Here is a 19,759-nt window from a genome sequence, read left to right as displayed (position 1 = left end):
TGACTCGTGCCCAAATACTTGCGAACTAACGGATTTTGTCTCCAAAGACACCTTTTTACCTGCAATCATCAAGTTGTCTTCTAACTGGATTGCATTGGCAGTGACTGCTTCCCACGTTGTAAGACCTCTAATGACTAGGCCATTGTATATGTCCTCGTGGCGCAATCCTCGGATGAATCTATCGAGTAGTTGGTTATTATTGAAGCGCTCATTGGGAGTGCAATGAGAATTTAGATGCTTCAATCGACTTATAAAGTCTCTCACTGACTCCCCTTCCTCGTGTTTAGCTTTTTGGAGTTGAGATGCTACTCCCCAAAGCACACCCTCACGTATGTATTCTTTCAAGAACAATCTCTTGAGAGTGGGGTAGTGAGTGCGCTCTTCAACCCTCAAGGTTCGATACCAATCTCCGGCCTTTCCACTCAAGGTTAAGCCTAAGGCTTTACACTTATGCAGCTCATTGTGCTCTTTCAAGGATTCACACACGTGTTCAAAGACTTCAATGTGCTTCCTAACATCCTCGTTACCACTGAAGTTTTGAGTGAGCTTAGCCACTTGTACTGCCTTGCTTCTAGGTTCTCTCTCAGGCATACCCCGCATGTTTTCCGCAATAGATCGTCCGATCGTCTGAGCAAACGCTGCGAGATCACCTAGGTGAGCAGGCATAGCGGGTGGAGGCACTTCTGGGATAGCTTGGCTGATAGGAGTTGGCGTTGGTCTGGGTATGTTAGCAAATGACGTAGGATATGATATGTGGCTAGGCCTAGCTCCTCTTGGATAAGGGTTGTGATAAGGCGGTCGTGGAGCATACGCCATTGGCATACTAAGAGGCGTAGGAGCTACATGAGCATGAGTAGCGATAGGTACATAGGGTCGATAGGCACTGGCACGCACTGTTGTAGGTACTGTTCCACTAGGTAGCGGTGTCGTACTAACTACAGTGGTAACAGGTGCGCTTTCTATCATGCTCATCATTGGGGTAGGCATTGTGGATTCCTTAATGGAAAGTTGAGCCAAGGTTGGAAAGCTAAAGTTACTGCTCGTGGGCTCAACCTGCATTGAGACTCCAGGCGAAACAACATACGAAGGGTCTATGGGACTCACCGAGGGAGTCTCCAATTGTGATAGGGTTGGTTGTTTGGCCTTGCTCGTATCCAAAAATCTCATAGGGCCAGTGGAAACTAAGTTCACTCCCCTATTTTGCCTCTTAATTTGGATAATTCGATGAATAACCTCACATATCATTTGTTGTTGCTCCTCTAGAGTAGTGGCGCTAGATGTAGATTGTAAGACTTCTAACCAACCTACATGGTATGTGTAACCCGTGTATAGGTCAGTTAGAGTCTCTGTGTGTAGATCATATTCCCAATTTTCATTGAGAAATATCCCATCCAGACTTGGTGTGCCAAACGGTTCTCTTGAAGTGGATGCAATGTCACTTCTATGGATTGGCTTCTAGGGATCTCTACTTTAGGAAGAGCATAGGAAGGTGGTAGCTCAGTAGGGCCCTCATTAAACGAAGTGGGTAGAATATCCACATGGACACTCTTTGGGAGGGTAGGGTCTACATAAGATGTGAATGGCGAATCTACTACCCCTCCTTCCTCATTTACTTCGCTTGTCGCACGTTCAGAGCGTGTAGCTCTACTAAAGGTCTCTATTAGACGACTAAACATGCTAGATCCGGGTTGTGGGGCCCAAACTGGCATGTTTTGGCTTGTCTCCTTAGGGTTCTTGGTAGGGTGCCCTTCCATGGCTTCTGAGTCAGAGGAGGACGAGTCACTATCCACTATTCGTGGATCTTGGGTTGCACTCCCTTGGGTTCCACCAGCCGAAGGCCAAGAGGCTAACGTGGAGGGATGGTGTGAGCCTGCGTAAACTGAAACGCTTTCTAGTGGCTCAGGCTCTAGCACCCGACCAGAACGTAGATGCATGTGACGTGGGTACCCTACGTGCATTGGTAACTACCCTTAAAGCCCACACAAGTGGTTTCTTAGGTGTTTTGCGCCCCATTTTTACTTGTTTTTATATTGTTTTTAACCCGTTTTTAATCCCCTTACTTATGGTCGAACCTGAACTAGGGCGTGTGATAGCTCGAAACGAGCGTATCGTTTAAAGGGTCCTAGCGTGTTTTACAGCACCGTGTTCGCCTATCCAGAGCTCCTGTGGTCCTCAAAACAGTCTGTTTCCCTGTGGGAGGAAAGGGTGAAGACCTATTTGCTTGTGGAGGAAAGAGCGAAGGCTTTATCCCACATGCTCACTTCACTCCTTGGGGAGTGGGCTACATATAGGGCACAACTTCCCATAAGCTCTCACTTGAAAGAAAGCTATGGAGGCTCACTCTCCTATATATATATATCAAAAGACCGAGACCGAGGCCCCAGGGTCGGGGTCAATTGGAGATTTTTCTTTTCAAAAAATTTTTCTCCAATTAAAAAATCTTTCCTCTCCACACGTTTGGTTTTTTCTTTAAAAATAAAATTTAATTTTTTATTTTTTATTTTTATATTTTTTTAAAATTAATTTTTTCTTTTTTTTTGGCTTGGGATGAGTTTTCTAGGGTTTCTTTCTAGGGTTCAAACTTTGCCGCGGCACAGTTCGCACACAGCGCAGGCCTGGGGATTCAAAAATCCCTCCTCGCACGTAGAAAAACAGATAACAGAACGTGCGCCCACACGCGGAGCGGAACAATAACAAAAGAAACAGAAATGTAGAAGACAAATTGCAGAAACAGATTGCAAAACACAGAAACACCTCAACAACAAACACACAGACGCCTTTCCTGCTGTGTAAATTTCACTTCACGTAGCAGCCCGAGCTGCAAACTGGAGCTTGGTGCAGGGCAACTCCCCGGCAGAGCGGCGCCAAAAATGTGCGCTTTTGTCGCACAGGTCGTAGCTGGGGACACCGTATGCGAGCCACGAATGGCTGCAAGCATACAACCAGGAAAGCAAGCTCAAACAGAATGCAAAAGGTGTGTCACTCACCGCTCAACCGCCACCTTGAAGGATTCCCACGTCGCAGTGAAGAAGGAGCCGCCGTCGCCGCTCTACCACCTCTCCGTCGCCGTGCCGCTACACAGTGCTCGATCGCTCTCTCACTCACTCTCTCTCTCTCTCTCTCTCTCTCTCTCTCTCTCACACACACACAGAGGAGAAGGAAACCAAGGAGATAAGGCAAGAGCACTCTTGTATTCACAACACATGAGAATGAGGGTTTTAGGGTTACATTTGACTCTTATAGGTGACTTGGCCGTTCACACATGGGTGCCCATACATGGTTGGCCGATCCTAACCCTTACCCTGCTGATATTCAAGGTGCACCTCTCATCGGCGATCACCCAATCCCTTTATCCTTAACATATGGTGCCGACAAGCCCGGTCCCATGACTCAGAATATTTAAATTAATGACGTAAAACATAGTACGTCTCAATGTCCGTCATAGGTTAACAAGGGAGGAGATAAATTAAAGAATAAAAGAAACCCTCCCCCCCCCCAAAAAAAAATGAGTAAATGCTCACATAAGATGAAGAGTGGACTAAGGACCAAAGAAAAGATTTAAAAAATTAAATTTTGACACCTCAGAGTGGGGATCTCCCCTCATGAAGTAGGCACCTTTTTCTCATCATTATCTCTCAATTTTAAATCAATTAAATGAGATATTTCATCTCTCCTCTCTCCTATTTCAAAACTAGATCTAAAAAGTAAGCTGAACTGACCCAAAAATGGTCAAAATTTGACCAAACTGATCTGGAAAATTCTAGAATCAGTTTGCTTGGTTTGAGGCTCACTTTTTCCTATAAATAGAAGCCTCCCCCTTTGTAAAAGCTTAATGGTGTTTATGCACTGTTACTCTACACCTGCCTTGAGCCATCTACATTGAATTTCTTGATAATTCAATTGTTTTTGGCCTAACCCTCTCCAAAGTGAATTAGTGGCCACTCTTGCTTCAAACAAGAGTAGAACCCTCAATCCCTCAAGCGAAACGAAAGTTTACAACCTCCATGTAAGCTAATTTTTTTAACTTGTTTAATTTTTAAATCTATGGTTTTCTTGATTTTCATGTTTTATTGTTGATTGAATTAAATTCAAATGCTATGCCTTTGAGGAAAAGGCCACTCCCTTCTCTTCTTTACATTCCAGCATTTCTTAATCCTAGAAAGATTAACTAAAAGACTACTTAAACTTTTCTTATTGTTTACTCTCTTGAATTTTGAAAATTGTGTAGATTAGAGTCCTATACATCTAATTTGGGTTAATTTAAGTCAATTAAAGGATGATAAAAATGAGAAATGGTCAGCCATACAAAGGAGGTTATGGCAAAATTTTCCAAAATTTTGTGGAAAAGAAAGTTTATTTTTATGTTATTCCAAAAGAGTAATTTCCACCATTTTTTTGCCTCTAAAGAAATATTCTAATTACTCCATGTACATATTCACCTATGAATATGCATGGATATCACTGACATTAAGTATTAAAATTGATTTCTATGTATAGAAAGATGCATAATAGAAATTTTTTTATTATAAAAGTGTTATTTTCATTAAATTTAATTTCTATGCATAGAAAGATGCATAATGGAAATTTTTTTATTATAAAAGTGTGATCCTCATTAAATTTAATTTCTATGTATAGAAAGATGCATAATGGAAATTTTTTTATTATAAAAGTGTTATTCTCATTAAATTTAATTTCTATGCTTAGAATGATGCATAATGGAAAATTTTTTATTATAAAAGTGTTATTCTCATTAAATTTAATTTCTATGCATAGAAAGATGCATAATGGAAATTTTTTTTATTATAAAAGTGTTATTTTCATTACATTTAATTTCTATGCATAGAAAGATGCATAATGAAAATTTTTTTATTATAAAAGTGTTATTCTCATTAAATTTAATTTCTATGCTTAGAAAGATGCATAAAGGAAATTTTTATTATAAAAGCGTTATTCTTGTAAAATTTGATTTTTATGCATAAATAGATGCATAAAGAAATTCTTTTTATTTTAAAAGTGTTATTCTTATTAAAATTGATTTATGCATAAATAGATGCATAAAGAAATTCTTTTTATTTTAAAAGTGTTATTCCTATTAAAATTGATTTTATGCATAAATAGATGCATAAAAGGATTTTTTTTAAGTGTTATTCCCATTGAAGTTGATTTTATGCATAAATAGATGCATAAAGAATTTTTATATCAAAATTAGAATTCTCTTAAATTCTATGTTTAAATTCTATGAGAAATTGATAAATGAATAATTAAAGACTCTAAGAGATAAATTTCTATCGTTTTATACTCACACGGATTGTAATAAGAAAATTCAAGAAATCTATCGAGATCGAAATATTCGGATAAATGATTAATTTATTCCTCATTGGAATTTGTAACTAATTAAGAAATTAGTTAAGTGAATATTCAAAGAAAGAAATTCAATAAAATGGTAACTGAATTATCAAACCTTTTCGAGAAAGATAGTTCAGGAAAAATCTTATCAGACTCGAACCCTTGAATCAAACTATGATCAAGACCAAACTCTTTCGTCAGTTTCGAGGAAAGAAGATGTGACCAGTTTAGAAAAATATCCTCAAAACTCTCGCCAAATCTGAAACTAAGTTTGAGACCCTTCGAATTGATCTGTGGATCAAGGTTACAGAATTTGAGGAATTCTGGTATGAAATTCAGAATTCCATTCAAGAAGTTTTGGGATACTGATTCAAGATATACTCATTGTATTCAAAAGAAAATCAAACTAAAAACTTGCATAGAAACCCTGTTTTCTTAAAGGATTGTCTTTCGCCATAATGCTGAAGGGAGCATTTGGTATATGTTTTTCTAAGGGAAGTTCGGTTGCAACAGCTGGCGGGGAGTGTTCAAAGGACAACTCACGCGGCAAAGCCTGCCAAGGTCTTGACCAGCCTCGGTACGGTTAAAATGGTGCGCTTCCAATATGATAGACGAGGGCCGATGAAGCAGTCCCTGAGTGAAGTGCCAGGCCACCTAAGGAGGATCCTGGAGGGTTCCGACCAGGCGATGCACGGGCTCGTGGTGCCTAGGACACCCATGCGTATGTCGTGGAAGATATGTATGATGGACAAAATGATTATTGTAATCTGTTACACTGGATCTCATTGCTGAGCTAGTCTCAACGGAGAGTCTAGAGTGATATTGTTTTTTTTTAAACAAGGGACTGGATAAAAATTTTGAGTTATGACATCTGTAACCACCAATAACTGTTTATCAATGGATTGTTTTATAAGTTAAAGTTTTAAAGAGGAGTGTGTGCATATTTCGAAAGCAAAAGTTAAGAAAGGCATTCAATTATGGGTGGGTGAGTAATTGTCTGGTTCTACCGATTCTAGTGGTTGGGTGGTGGCTAACCCATGGGCCGGATAGGGTTAGGCTAGAATCAGTGGAGTATTAATAATGAAATTGAAATAATAGGAATACGCTTAGAATTCGAGTAGTTAAATAATAACATGAAGACTTTCTCAAATGATTAGATCAACGACTGTGCCTGATTTTGGTTAGGAAAAAAGCGTTGATTTTTTCAAGATAGTTTTCCTTCTATCTAGTTTAATCAGGTGAACGATAGTTTAGTTCTCTTGACCCTGTTAGAAAATTCGTTAAGAAAATCAAAAAGGTGGAATCGTCCCTGTTTTTCGAGCAAGGGAATTTTTCCCGGTTTCGGTTTCGAAATGACCACCAAATTAGTCTCGTGTCCGGACATTTGTGGGCGAGGCCCCGAGTGGGAAACCCTGCCCCGCACGCAAGAGGAAGCTACTTCCGCTGCTAAACAACTGGGAATCTGGAGGGGGCAGAGGGGTCTCACAGTAGCTGGTATCAGAGCTTGTTGTAAACTTATGAAACAGCAGCAAAAATTGCTTAAAATTTTAAAGTACATCTGGGAAATACTGTTTTCACTTGCTAAGATTATGTTTGAAATGAATTCATAAATTGAAAACTCATAAACTGAACTAGGTTTTTAAATGGATAACCCAAATCTATCTAGCATTCCTGGACTCTCCCAGATTCAGGATATGATCGTCTTTGCCTTCGAAAATCTCATCAACTTCGCTACAATCCGAAAAAGTAGAGTGAGGCGGCTCGCTCGTCACTTTGAGGATCTATACTTTCCTGATCCAGTAGAGCGACGTCAGCATATGTGGTTCTCTGGAGGGCGAAGTGTTGGGGATAAAGGCACAATGTGCTATCCCTTGTATAAGTGGTACTTATAATACCATGTCTTCACCTTATCTATTCTTTGTATAAAAGGCAATAAGGGAAGTCACACCAAAAGACTTTTGCTTCCCACAAAAACTCGTGCTCTCTCTTTTGCTCTCTCACCCTTCTCCATCTCCCTCTTGCTTCCGCTCCTTGCTCCCATCAATTGGTATCAGAGCCTCCCTACCCACCAGCTCCTCCTCATTCCCTAGCCTCCCCTCGCACTGTGTGACCTTTCGCGGGAAGTCACTTGTTCTTGCTGCCCACGTAGTCTAGCCACTCTCCCTCGTTGCCCCCAGCTGTTTTGTGGAGTTTCATCGTGGGAATCACTTCTATTCTCATGCTCGTCTGGAGACACCTTTTGGGTGAGTGTACTTGCTATTTTTCAACATTTTTTGACTGTTTTTTGGACTGTAGCAAGCAAAATACAGCGAGAAAGTGGTCAAAGACACTTTCTAGTTGGAGCTCTTGGTATTGCTACACCTCCTACAGTAGGGTGACTGCATTTGCATCATTTTTCGTCAGATTTGGTGTAGTTTAAGTTGGGCGACATTTTTTCAGCCACACAGGAGCTGAATTTTGCCTGTCATTTTGGGGGTTTTTCCTCTAGTTTTTTGCACTAAATCTGGTCGCCTACTTGAAGGGACACTGTTTGCCAAGTTTGGTTGACTTTCGCCTTTGTGGTGCTGAGATATCATCACTTTTAGGGTTCAGCCCATCAAAAAGTGACATGTGGCAGTGGATAAGGCTGAGAAATTTGGGGCTTTTGCAATTTTATGCATTGGAAGGCTTGCTCTTGCACATTGAAGCAAGAAATTTTCAGTTTGGGACACATTGGAAGAGGGAATCACAAAGAATTCATAATATTCCAAGAATATTCCTTGAGCTTGATGCCAGAGGTTGTGCCTTTGTGAAGCAGTGCTTGGAGCACTTGGATGCATTCACATTGTTGTAAAAGTGGTGCTGATTTGCTTTATGCTTGGATTGTGCACATTTGTGGTAGTCAAAGTTTGACTTTTGACCTCAAAAATTGGGGCTTTTGGTGCACAAGTGCTCAGCAATTTTTTAAGACACTGGAATAGTGTCTTGGATGCCAATTTGGATGCTTTTGTGTTGAGAAAAACAAGAATATTGTTTGCTACAGATTTATGACTATTTTTTTACTGTTATTTTGGGACAGTTTCTCTGAGTTTTGGATGCCCCTATCTCTGTCACAAGTTGGGACAGATTTTTGAGTGAGTTGCACTCAGTTTTGCAGGCATATTTGGCTCAGTTTTGGAGTCATAGTGGTGCAGAAAATTTATTACAGTTTTGGGACTGTTTATGCATTCAAAGGTGGAAGGTATATTGGTTGCAAGTTCTCTCCTATAGAGGACAGATTTTGGTTGTTGCTATTTTATTTGGCTTTTGCTGTTTTTTATTTGCTCAGACATGGCTTCAAGTGGGAGTGAAGGTGGTTCACTTCTTAACATCAAGAAGTTGGAAGGAGCACACAACTTTGCCATTTGGCAAAAGCAGTGCTATAATGTGCTTCTTCAAAAGCACCAAGCCCGTCCTATCAAGGAAAAGGGGGTGAAGTCAGATAATATATCAGATGATGATTGGGCACGTTCCACAATTATGCTTTCTATTTCAGATGTGCTCTTGTTCAATGTTGAGAATGAGGACACTGCATGGGATATGTGGAGAAGGTTGGAAGATTTGTATGCTCAACAAAGTGCAGCAAGCAAGGTTTATTGGCTCAAGAAGCTCATGGATCTCAGGATGAAGGAGGGCATGACTATGAGTGTGCACCTAAATGAGTTTAACTCTATCATCAAGCAGTTGGCAAATCAGAAATTCAACATTGATGAATGAGTTTAAAGCAACATTTTTGCTTTGTACTCTTCCTGAGAGTTGGGATATTTTCAGGACAGCTTTGAGCAATTCAAATCCTATTCTTGTGTATGCAGATGTTGAGAGCCAGCTCCTCATGGAGGAGATGAATAGGAAGAACAATGCTTCAAGTAAGTCTTCCACTGCCCTTAACACAAGGGGAAGACCTCAGTATAGAGGTAATGACAGCCAAAGGAACAAATCCCGTAGTAAGTCACGTCCTAAGAAGGACATTGTGAATGCTTTCATTGTGGAAAGAAGGAGCACATGAAGAAAGATTGCTTCAAGTGGAAAAAGGAGCAAAAGAAGGGCAGCAACAACAATCAAGATGCCAAAAATGACAACGGCAAGCAACGTGCAGAGAGCAGTAATAGTGGTGTGAAGATTGAAGAGATAAATGCAATCACTCATGAGAGTGAGGATGACATTCTTTTTGTTTCATCACTTGATGCACATGCTTTGATCACTGATGATGATAGTGATATGACCACTTGGATCATTGATTCGGGTGCTTCTTTCCATGTGACACCACACAGGGAGTGGTTTTGCTCATATAATGGTGGTTCACAGGGTGTTGTGCATCTTGGAAACAATTATGCATGCTCTATTGAAGGGATTGGAGATGTGAAACTTGTATTTGCTGATGGCATACATTTTATGCTTCATGATGTTAGGCATGTGCCAAAGCTGAAAAAGAACTTGGTTAGTACTGGTCAATTGGATGATCAAGGCTACTACACTGTGTTTGGTGATAGTAGGTGGAAGTAACCAAGGGAGCCAGAGTCATTGTTGCAAAAGGGTATAAGTGTGATACTTTGTATGCTTTGCATGTTTCTGATGTAAAGAATCATGTGGTTGCCGTAACTGAGGTGCCAAAGGTTTCATTGTGGCATGGCCGGTTAGGACACATGAGTGTTAAAGGAATGCAAGCACTGTCTCAATTGGGTTATTTACCGTCTCTGAAATTTTCAGAATTTAAGCATTGTGAGCATTGCATTTTTGGTAAGCATTCACAGTCACCACATAAAGTGACATTGCAACAAAGATTGACACCCTTAGATTTGGTACATAGTGATGTATGTCAAATGCCTCAGTTGTCTATGGGTGGTCATGAATACTTTGTTACATCTATAGATGATGCCACAAGGAAAGTGTGGGTCTATTTCATCAAGAGGAAGGATGAAGTTTTTGGTGCATTTCAAAAGTTTGTTTCCTTGGTTGAAAATCAGACAGGCAAGAAGTTGAAATGCTTACGCTCTGATAATGGAGGAGAATATGTCTCCAAAATATTTCAGGAATTTTGTGACAGGAAAGGGATAAAGAGGGAACTCACAAGCCCTCATAATCCTCCACAGAATGGAGTTGCAGAGCGAACAAATCGAACTATTCAAGATAGAGTCCGTAGTATGATGTCTCATGCTGCCTTACCCCATGGTTTTTGGGCAAAGGCTGTTCAAACAGCCATTCATGTCATCAACAGGTCACCGAATAAGCGGTTGGATGGTAAAGTACCTGAGGAACAGTGGTATGGCAAGCCACCCTCATATAAACACTTGAGAGTGTTTGGCTGTGATGCGTATGTGCACGGATGCATCTTTATTGGATATGGTGATAGTGGTGAAATGGGGTGTAGATTGTGGGATCCCGTTGGAAGGAAGATTATACGCAGCAAATGACGTGATTTTTCATGAGGAAAGAATGCACATGCAGCCCACACAAAAATCAAAAAATAGGAAGGTTGTCTTTGAAGAAATCATTGTGAATAGACAGCAAAATATGCCCAATAATATGTAGCAAGGTTCTGCAAATGTCCCTAATGCAGAGGAAATAGAGGCTGAGAATTAGCCTAATCAAATTGCCTTTGATATGCCACAAATAGAGCCACATCTTGGTGATGTAGGACAGCCAGAGGAGGTGGTACAACCACATAATATGGCTGATATGCAGGCTGAACAGCCAGCCAATCAAGATGATTGGGTAAGGAGATCCACCAAAGTCTCCAAACCTCCTGATAGGTTTGTTCCAAGACAGAACTACGTGGCTGATTTTGTCATGCTGACAGATTGTGTGGTGAGCCTTCATGCTATCAAGAAGTAATGAGAACGCATGATAAGAGAAAGTGGGAGAAGGCCATGCATTCAAAAATGGATTCTCTTATCAAAAATAAAACATGGGATTTGGTGAAACTACCAACTGGAAAGAATGCCTTACCATGCAAATGGGTTTATAAGATCAAGGTCACTCCTAATGCTGAGAACAAATACAAGGCAAGATTGGTTGCCAAGGGGTTCAAGCAACAGAAGGGCATTGACTTTGATGAAATCTTTTCCCCTGTGGTGAAAATGACAACATTGAGGGCTGTTTTGGCATTGGTTGCACATGAGGACATGGACTTGTGTTAGATGGATGTCAAAACTGCGTTTCTTCATGGTGATCTTCATGAGGAGATTTTTATGGTACAGCCAGAAGGGTTTGTCAGTGAAGGCAAAGAAAAGTTGGTATGTAAGCTGAAAAAGAGCTTATATGGGTTGAAGCAGGCTCCAAGGGAGTGGTACTTCAAATTCCATACTTTCATGCAATCTCAGGGGTTTAGGAGAAGTGATGTTGATCACTGTCTCTATACCAAGAAAGCAAAGGATGGTAGCCTTATTTTGCTCATCATTTATGTTGATGACATGCTTATTGCACGCAAATCTCAGTATGAGATTGATGCACTGAAGATGGGACTGCATAAGACCTTTGACATGAAGGATCTTGGTGATGCAAATCACATCTTAGGGATGCGTATCATACGGGATAGAAATCAGAAATTGCTCTATTTGTCTCAGAAGGAATACATTGGCAAGGTTTTGCAGTGTTTCAATATGGAGGGAGGAAAGATTCTTAATACTCCATTGCCTCCATATGTGAAACTCAGTTAGAAAGACAGCCCACAGTCAGATGATGAGAGGGCTGAAATGGCCAAGACTCCTTATGCGTCCGCGGTTGGGAGTCTCATGTATGCAATGGTGGCTACACGTCCAGATATTGTCTTTGCAATGGGAGTTGTCAGTAGATACATGGCAACACCTAGCAAGAAGCATTGGGAAGCCGTGAAAGGTATAATGAAATATCTTAAGGGCACAATGCATGTGTGCATTTGCTTTGGGAAGAAAGACTTGGTTCTTGCAGTGGGAGTTGTCAGTAGATACATGGCAACACCTAGCAAGAAGCATTGGGAAGCCGTGAAAGGTATAATGAAATATCTTAAGGGCACAATGCATGTGTGCATTTGCTTTGGGAAGAAAGACTTGGTTCTTCATGGGTTCATAGATGCAGATTTTGCAGGATGTGTAGACAAAAGAAAGTCTACTACAGGATATGTTTTCACCTTAGGTGGTGGTGCTATTTCATGGATCTCTCGGTTGCAAAAATGCATTGCTTTATCTACCACAGAGGTAGAATATGTTGCAGCCCCATAGAGGCATGCAAAGAAGCCATATGGTTATCTCGTCTAGTGGGAGATATTGGTTTCTCAGGAGAGGTTCCTATTTTGCATTGTGATAGTCAAAGTGCTATTCAGCTAGCATGTAATCCTGCGTTTCATGCCAAAACGAAACACATTGAGGTGAAATATCATTTTATCAGACAGGTACTTGAGGATAAGTGCATTCGGCTTGTCAAAGTGCACACTGATAACAATCCTGCAGATCTTTTGACCAAGAGTCTTAACCTGCAATGCTTTGCACATTGCAGAGTACAGATGGGTGTTGGCTGAGTTTCTCATGTTGAGATTCTCTTGTATTTTGTGTATATGTTTTTTATGTACACTTCTTCCTCTCTTTTTTGGACACATTGCCTTTAAGTGGAGATAAAGGCACAATGTGCTATCCCTTGTATAAGTGGTACTTATAATGCCACATCATCACCTTATTTATTCTTTATATAAAAGGCAATAAGGGAAGTCACACCAAAAGACTTTTGCTTCCCACAAAAACTCGTGCTCTCTTTTGCTCTCACCCTTGTCCCTCTCCCTCTTGCTTCCGCTCCTTGCTCCCAACCATCACACGAAGTATTAATGTCAGTACCAATCAATGTCAGAGACTCAGACAGAATATCTAGCTAGCCATGATCTTCATAAGGCTAGGAGTTATTCATTATGTCCAACTCTATAATCATTCACCCCGGAATTTTAGAATTTCTTACCAAATTTTTAGACTTCTTAGCCGCTTTATTCCTAGGAGAAGATTTACAGCACCATTATCAGTGATGAATCGTGTATATCATAGCATGTCTCCATCACAGTATCGCTCAGTGGCTTTGGAGCCGAGACGCTCTATGTATATGTCAAAAACTTTTGATAATAAATGATATTTTATAAAAGATTCCAAATTGATTTTGTGGTTGTGAATATTGGTTAATAAAATTATCAGAGTGAATCTTATTTTTAAGAATTATGATGAAATATTTATTTGTTTAAGAAATAAATCTCAAAAATTAAATAGTCATAAATCTGATGACAAAGTTAAGTTGACAAAAATCTCATTTTGTCAAAATCATGAGGCACGCAGGCCATGGTAGGCAGCTAGATCCTCTTACCGATGATGAAGAGTTAGATCCGGACGTTCGTAAAGCCCTGCACCGATCCCAACCTGGTCCCTTCAAGGAGGGTGAAGGGTCGAGGCAATGGAAGAGTATTTTAATGTAACCGGTTATAAATGAGAGGAGCAAGATGGCTCTCGCGAGATTGAAAATTGTGGAAACGGCCAGGGTCACATGGAGGAACCATTGCTGCAAGACAAACTGTCTCGACCGAAATACCCAGACCTGGTCAGATCTTAAAGCTTACCTCAGGAAGAGGTTCTGTCCTCCGAGCTTCTTGGAAACCAAAATGAATGAGTTCTTGGAACTAAAGCAAGACAGCCGGACGATTGAAGAATACCATCAGGCATTTGCCCTTCTCCTCAAATATTCTCCACTTTTGGATGAAGAGCAGTTGATGGCCGGATTCATTCGAGGGATGAATGAGCCATTGGACACTTTAGTGAAAAATGCCAAACCAGTCTCAATGGCAGAAGCTATCAAAATGGCAAAGGACTTTGCCAAAGGTCCCACCAAAGCCTGCACCCTCAAACTTTAAAAGGTTCCAAACCCCAGGAAGTGCTTCAAACTTTCCAACCCCAAAGAGGCCCAAAGAGGCAGCAAGGCCCTTATCAGAATCAAGATGCTGGGGGATTCAGAAGTAAAGGAAGACCCTTCCCTCAGAACACTTTCTCAGGAGCCCCACCTTTTTTAAGGATTCAAAGGGATGAGCTTAGAAGTGAGAACAGGTGTTTTGGGTGTCAAGGTGTCGGTCACCAGCTTAAAGACTACCCAACTCCTGCCATGTCAAGAGGACAGGGAAGTCAAGGACCGAGAGTGCAGAGACCAGCCCCTTCGTATCAATCAAATTAGGGTCCGTCTTGCCAAAATCAGGGCAATCCCAGGAGGACTCCATCTCAGCCATCTGCCTCTGTTCAGAGTAATCTCAGAACTCCCTCCCAGAACTGGGGTAACCAAAGAGAAAGAGTTCCGCCCCAATCTGCAAAACAGAAGCCAGAGCAGTTACGATAGCAGAAATAGTGGATAAGGAAAGAGGTCAGATTTATGCCGCAATTGAAAACCAAGGGCCAAATCGTCAATTCTCTGTTATCCATACTCCATCTAAGTATAAGGGTAAGCCATTTAAGCTTTTCATTGATTCAGGTAGTACTCATTCATTTATTTCCCCAGGATGCTTGCGTAAGCTAGTCTTAGAACAGAAATCAGGGAAACCTATGCAAGTTGAATTGGCCAGTGGGAAGATTCTTTTCACTCACCATGAGACAGATCGTATTCAGTTTAATCTAGATGGGAATGTAACTGACTGCCAGTTCAGAGTTTGATTGCCAGTTCAGAGTCTTTACCTTTGGGAGTTTTCGACGAAATCCTTGGAATGGATTGGCTCCACAAAAATCAAGCTGACATTCACTGTCATAATGGAACCATTTCCTTCCGTGACCTTCACGAGAACAAAGTTCAAGGAACTGGAATTTCTGGATTCCCAGATTTGCAATTAGTAAAAGCTTCTAGGTTATTAAAAGGACTTAAAAAGAAGCAGCTCATTTATGTTGTTAAAATGAATCCAGTAGACACAAAGTTAAAGGCTAAAGAACCAGAATGGTTAAGTGAGTATGATGATTTATTCCCAGCAGAGCTAACTGAGATGCCTCTGATTCGGGAAGTAGATCATGAGATAGAATTGACCCCCGGAGCTCAGCCCCAGTAGCCCAGCGCACGTACAAAATGCCAGTCCCTGAAGCCATTGAACTCAAAGAACAACTTAGGCAGCTGTTAAAACAAGAGTTTGCAAGACCTAGTGTTTCACCTTGGGGAGCGCTAGTTCTCTTTCAGAAAAAGAAGGATGGAACGTTAAGACTCTGTGTGGATTACTGAGGTCTCAATCACCTGACAGTTAAGAATAAGTATCCTATCCCCAGAATTGATGAGCTTCTACACATGCTAAATGGAGCCTAGATCTTCACAAAGATAGATCTCAAATCAGGGTATTACCAAATCAGGATTAATGATCAAGATATCCCAAAAACAGCCACATCAATACTCGCTATGGGCACTATGAATTTACTATCATGCCGTTTGGATTGACAAATGCCCCAGCTACATTCAATCACCTAATGCAAGACATTCTCAGAGAATACTTGGATGATTTTGTTCTTGTTTTCTTTGGATTGACAAATGCCCCAGCTACATTCAATCGCCCAATGCAAGACATTCTCAGAGAATACTTGGATGATTTTGTTCTTGTTTTCTTTGATGATATTCTGATTTACTCAAAGAATGCAGCTAACCATGAAGCTCACATCCGTAAAGTTTCTCGAGATTCTAAGGAAGCACCAACTCTTTGCAAAAAAGAGCAAATGCACTTTCTCTATCGACCATGTTGAATACTTGGGCTTTATGGGCTTAGAAAGATGCATAAAGGAAATTTTTATTATAAAAGCGTTATTCTTGTAAAGTTTGATTTTTATGCATAAATAGATGCATAAAGAAATTCTTTTTATTTTAAAAGTGTTATTCCTATTAAAATTGATTTATGCATAAATAGATGCATAAAGAAATTCTTTTTATTTTAAAAGTGTTATTCCTATTAAATTGATTTTATGCATAAATAGATGCTTCAAAGGATTTTTTTTAAGTGTTATTCCCATTGAAGTTGATTTTTATGCATAAATAGATGCATAAAGAATTTTTATATCAAAATTAGAATTCTCTTAAATTCTATGTTTAAATTCTATGAGAAATTGATAAATGAATAATTAAATACTCTAAGAGATAAATTTCTATCGTTTTATACTCACACGGATTGGAATAAGAAAATTCAAGAAATTTATCGAGATCGAAATATTCAGATAAATGATTAATTTATTCCTCATTGGAATTCGTAACTAATTTAGAAATTAGTTAAGTGAATATTCAAAGAAAGAAATTCAGTAAAATGATAACTGAATTATCAAACCTTTTTGAGAAAGATAGTTCAGGAAAAATCTTATTAGACTCAAACCTTGAATCAGACTATGACCAAGACCAAACTCTTTTGTCAGTTTCGAGGAAAGAAGATGTAACCAGTTTAGAGAAATACCCTCAAAACTCCTGCCAAATCTGAAACTAAGTTTGAGACCCTTCGAATTGATGTGTGGATCAAGGTTACAGAATTCGAGGAATTCTGGTATGAAATTCAGAATTCCGTTCAAGAAGTTTTGGGATACTGATTCAAGATATACTCATTGTATTCAAAAGAAAATCAAACTAAAAACTTACATAGAAACCCTGTTTTCTTAAAGGACTATCTTACACCATAATGCTGAAGGGAGCATTTGGTATATGTTTTTCTAAGGGAAGTTCGGTTGTAACAGCTAGCGGCGGGGAGTGTTCAAAGGACAACTCACGTGGCAGAGCCTGCCCAGGTCTTGACCAGCCTCAGTACGGTATGGTCCCGTCTAGATCTGACACTACTGTCTGCTTCTCCCTACCCTCGGAGCTACATTGATACACAGATGAGAATAACTGCTTGGAGTTACACCTTGCAAAACCCCCCATTTTTGAAACGAAGAGACAAGCAGCAATTGCTATCTAATTAAGGATGTCGAACCGGATGGCTTTGAATATGTTCCTCTCTAAGTTTTAGTTCTGATCATGGGTGAGATGAATGAGCCCTGTCCCTCTCTTTATAGGGATTCTCTCTCTCTCTCTCTCTCTCTTCTCAATCGCAGAAGAGCCATAACCAGTTGGAACACCTTGAGCTTCCATAGTTGGAACACCTTGAGCGTGCTTGTTGAGACAGCGGAGAAAAGGACAAATGTCATTTGAGATACAAAAGTCACTAATTTGAAATAGAGTAGAAGGGTGCTGGCCGAAAGTGAAATACAAGCTACCTACTACTCCACTGTTTCCAGCCTAACCCCATCCGACCCATGGGTTAGCAACCACTGGAATCGGTAGAACCAGACAATTACTCCCCCACCCATAATTGAATGCCTTTCTTAACTTTTGCTTTTGAATACAGATACGCACACACTCCTCTTTAGGACTTTAACTTATAAAACAATCCGTTGATAAACAGTTATTGGTTACAGATGTCATAACTCAAAATTTTCATCCACTCCCTTGTTTCTTAAAAAAAACAGTATCACTCTGGACTCTCCGTTAAGACCAGCTAGTCAGCAAACAGATTACAATAATCATTTCGTCTATCATACATATCTTCCACGACATACGCATGGGTGTCCTAGGCACCGCGAGCCCGTGCATCGCCTGGTCAGAACCCTTCAGGATCCTCCTTAGGTGTCCTGGCACTTCACTCAGGGAGGACCGCTTCGTCGGCCCTCGTCCATCGTACCGGAAGCGCACCATTTTATGATTAGATCAATGGCTGTACCTGATTTCGGTTAAGAAAGAAGCATTGATTTCTTCAAGTTAAGTCTATAATAGTTTTCCTTCTATCTGGTTTAATCAGGTGAAGGATAGTTTAGTTCTCTTGACCCCATTAGAAAATTTATTAAGAAAATCAAAAAGGTGGAATCGTCCCTATTTTCCGAGCAAGGAAAATTTTCCCGGATTCGGTTTTGAAATGACCACCAAATTAGTCTCGTGTCCAGACATTCATGGGCAAGGCCCTGAGCGGGAAACCCTGGCCCACGCAAGAGGAGGCTACGTCCACTGCTAACAACCAGGAATCCTCTACGCAGAGGGGGCAGAGGGGTCTCACAGATCTACCATCATGCATACAGGAGATTAGGCTTTTTCTTCAGGTCAACAAAGAGGCAAAGGTAATCCTTTCCTCAGGGTAGCTATAAGCCAAAATACTTTCCTCAGGGTAGACGAGGAAACCGACAAGCCAAAGAAATCCTTTCCTCAAGGTAGCTACAAGGTGAAATCCTTTCCTCAAGTTAGACAAGGTAGACAAGGTGAAATCCTTTCCTCAAGGTAGACAAGGAAAGCGACAAGCCAAAGAAAAAGAAAAAATGCAAGTATTGCAAGAAACCTGGTCACTACATTAATGAGTGTAGGAAACGGCTGGAGAAGGAGAAAAATAAAGACTCAAGTATGGATGTAGTTGATGCGTCAGCATCTAATGCAAAAAACAAAGAATCTACAAACTATGATAATTGGAGTGTCATTGTGTTGTGTATTTTTGACCCTTTGCAAAGGATGTATGCATGGCTATGAGAGATGTACATGGATGGTATTTTGATAGTGGTGCTAGTAAGCACATTACTTCTCATCACAGTTTGTTCTCATCACTTGAATCTGCTCCACAAGAAAACAATGTTAGTAGCTATGCAAACAACTTCTCATATCATGTAAAAGAAGTTGGTAAAATTATTCACACTGTTATATAAATGGTGGAACAATCACGCTTTCAGATGTATTATATGTACCATCGAGAAGAACTTGTTATCTATCTCTGTCGTTACTAAGGCTGGATTAGTGTGGTTAAGTTTGTGGATGACAGATGTATTGTTCATGATCATAGTGACGACACTACAATTGTTGCTTCTGGTACTTTTTCTCATGGCCTTTATAGGCTAGATGCATATGAAAGACAAAGGCATGTTGTATACACAGTTTCTGCCACAAAGGCAATGGGTGATGCTAAGTTGTGGCATGTACGCTTTGGTCACTTGAACTTTGGCAGTTTGCTGCATTTGCATAAATATGACAGAATGTCTGAGTTGCCACATCTGGAAGCCCCTATCAAACATGTTTTGTGAGGGTTAAGTCAGGAGGTACCTCATGGTTTCTGGCTAAACATAATCATGTGTGCAACATATGTTTTAAATAGGTGTCCTACAAAGGCTTCGCATACAATTACGCCTTTTGAATCTTAGAATGGAAAAAAGCCCATTGTGGCTCACTTATGCATGTTTGGTTGTCTTGCTTATACACTTGTGCCTGAAATGTAAGTCAGATGTATCAATAAAAAGGGATAAAGCAAGCAACCCATAGTTTCTTTATCTAGCACAGAGGTAGAGTATATAGGAGCAGTAATGGCTACATGTGAGGTGGTATGGCTACATGAATTGATGGGAGACTATAGAAGCGTGGAAAACTTTTTTACACTTTTTATTTTTATTTTTTAATC

Source organism: Cibotium barometz, chromosome 47 (assembly GCF_041138505.1).
Source record: "Cibotium barometz isolate CiBa-2024 chromosome 47, ASM4113850v1, whole genome shotgun sequence".
Lineage (NCBI taxonomy): Eukaryota > Viridiplantae > Streptophyta > Polypodiopsida > Cyatheales > Cibotiaceae > Cibotium > Cibotium barometz.
Note: the sequence above shows the minus strand (reverse complement) of the source record.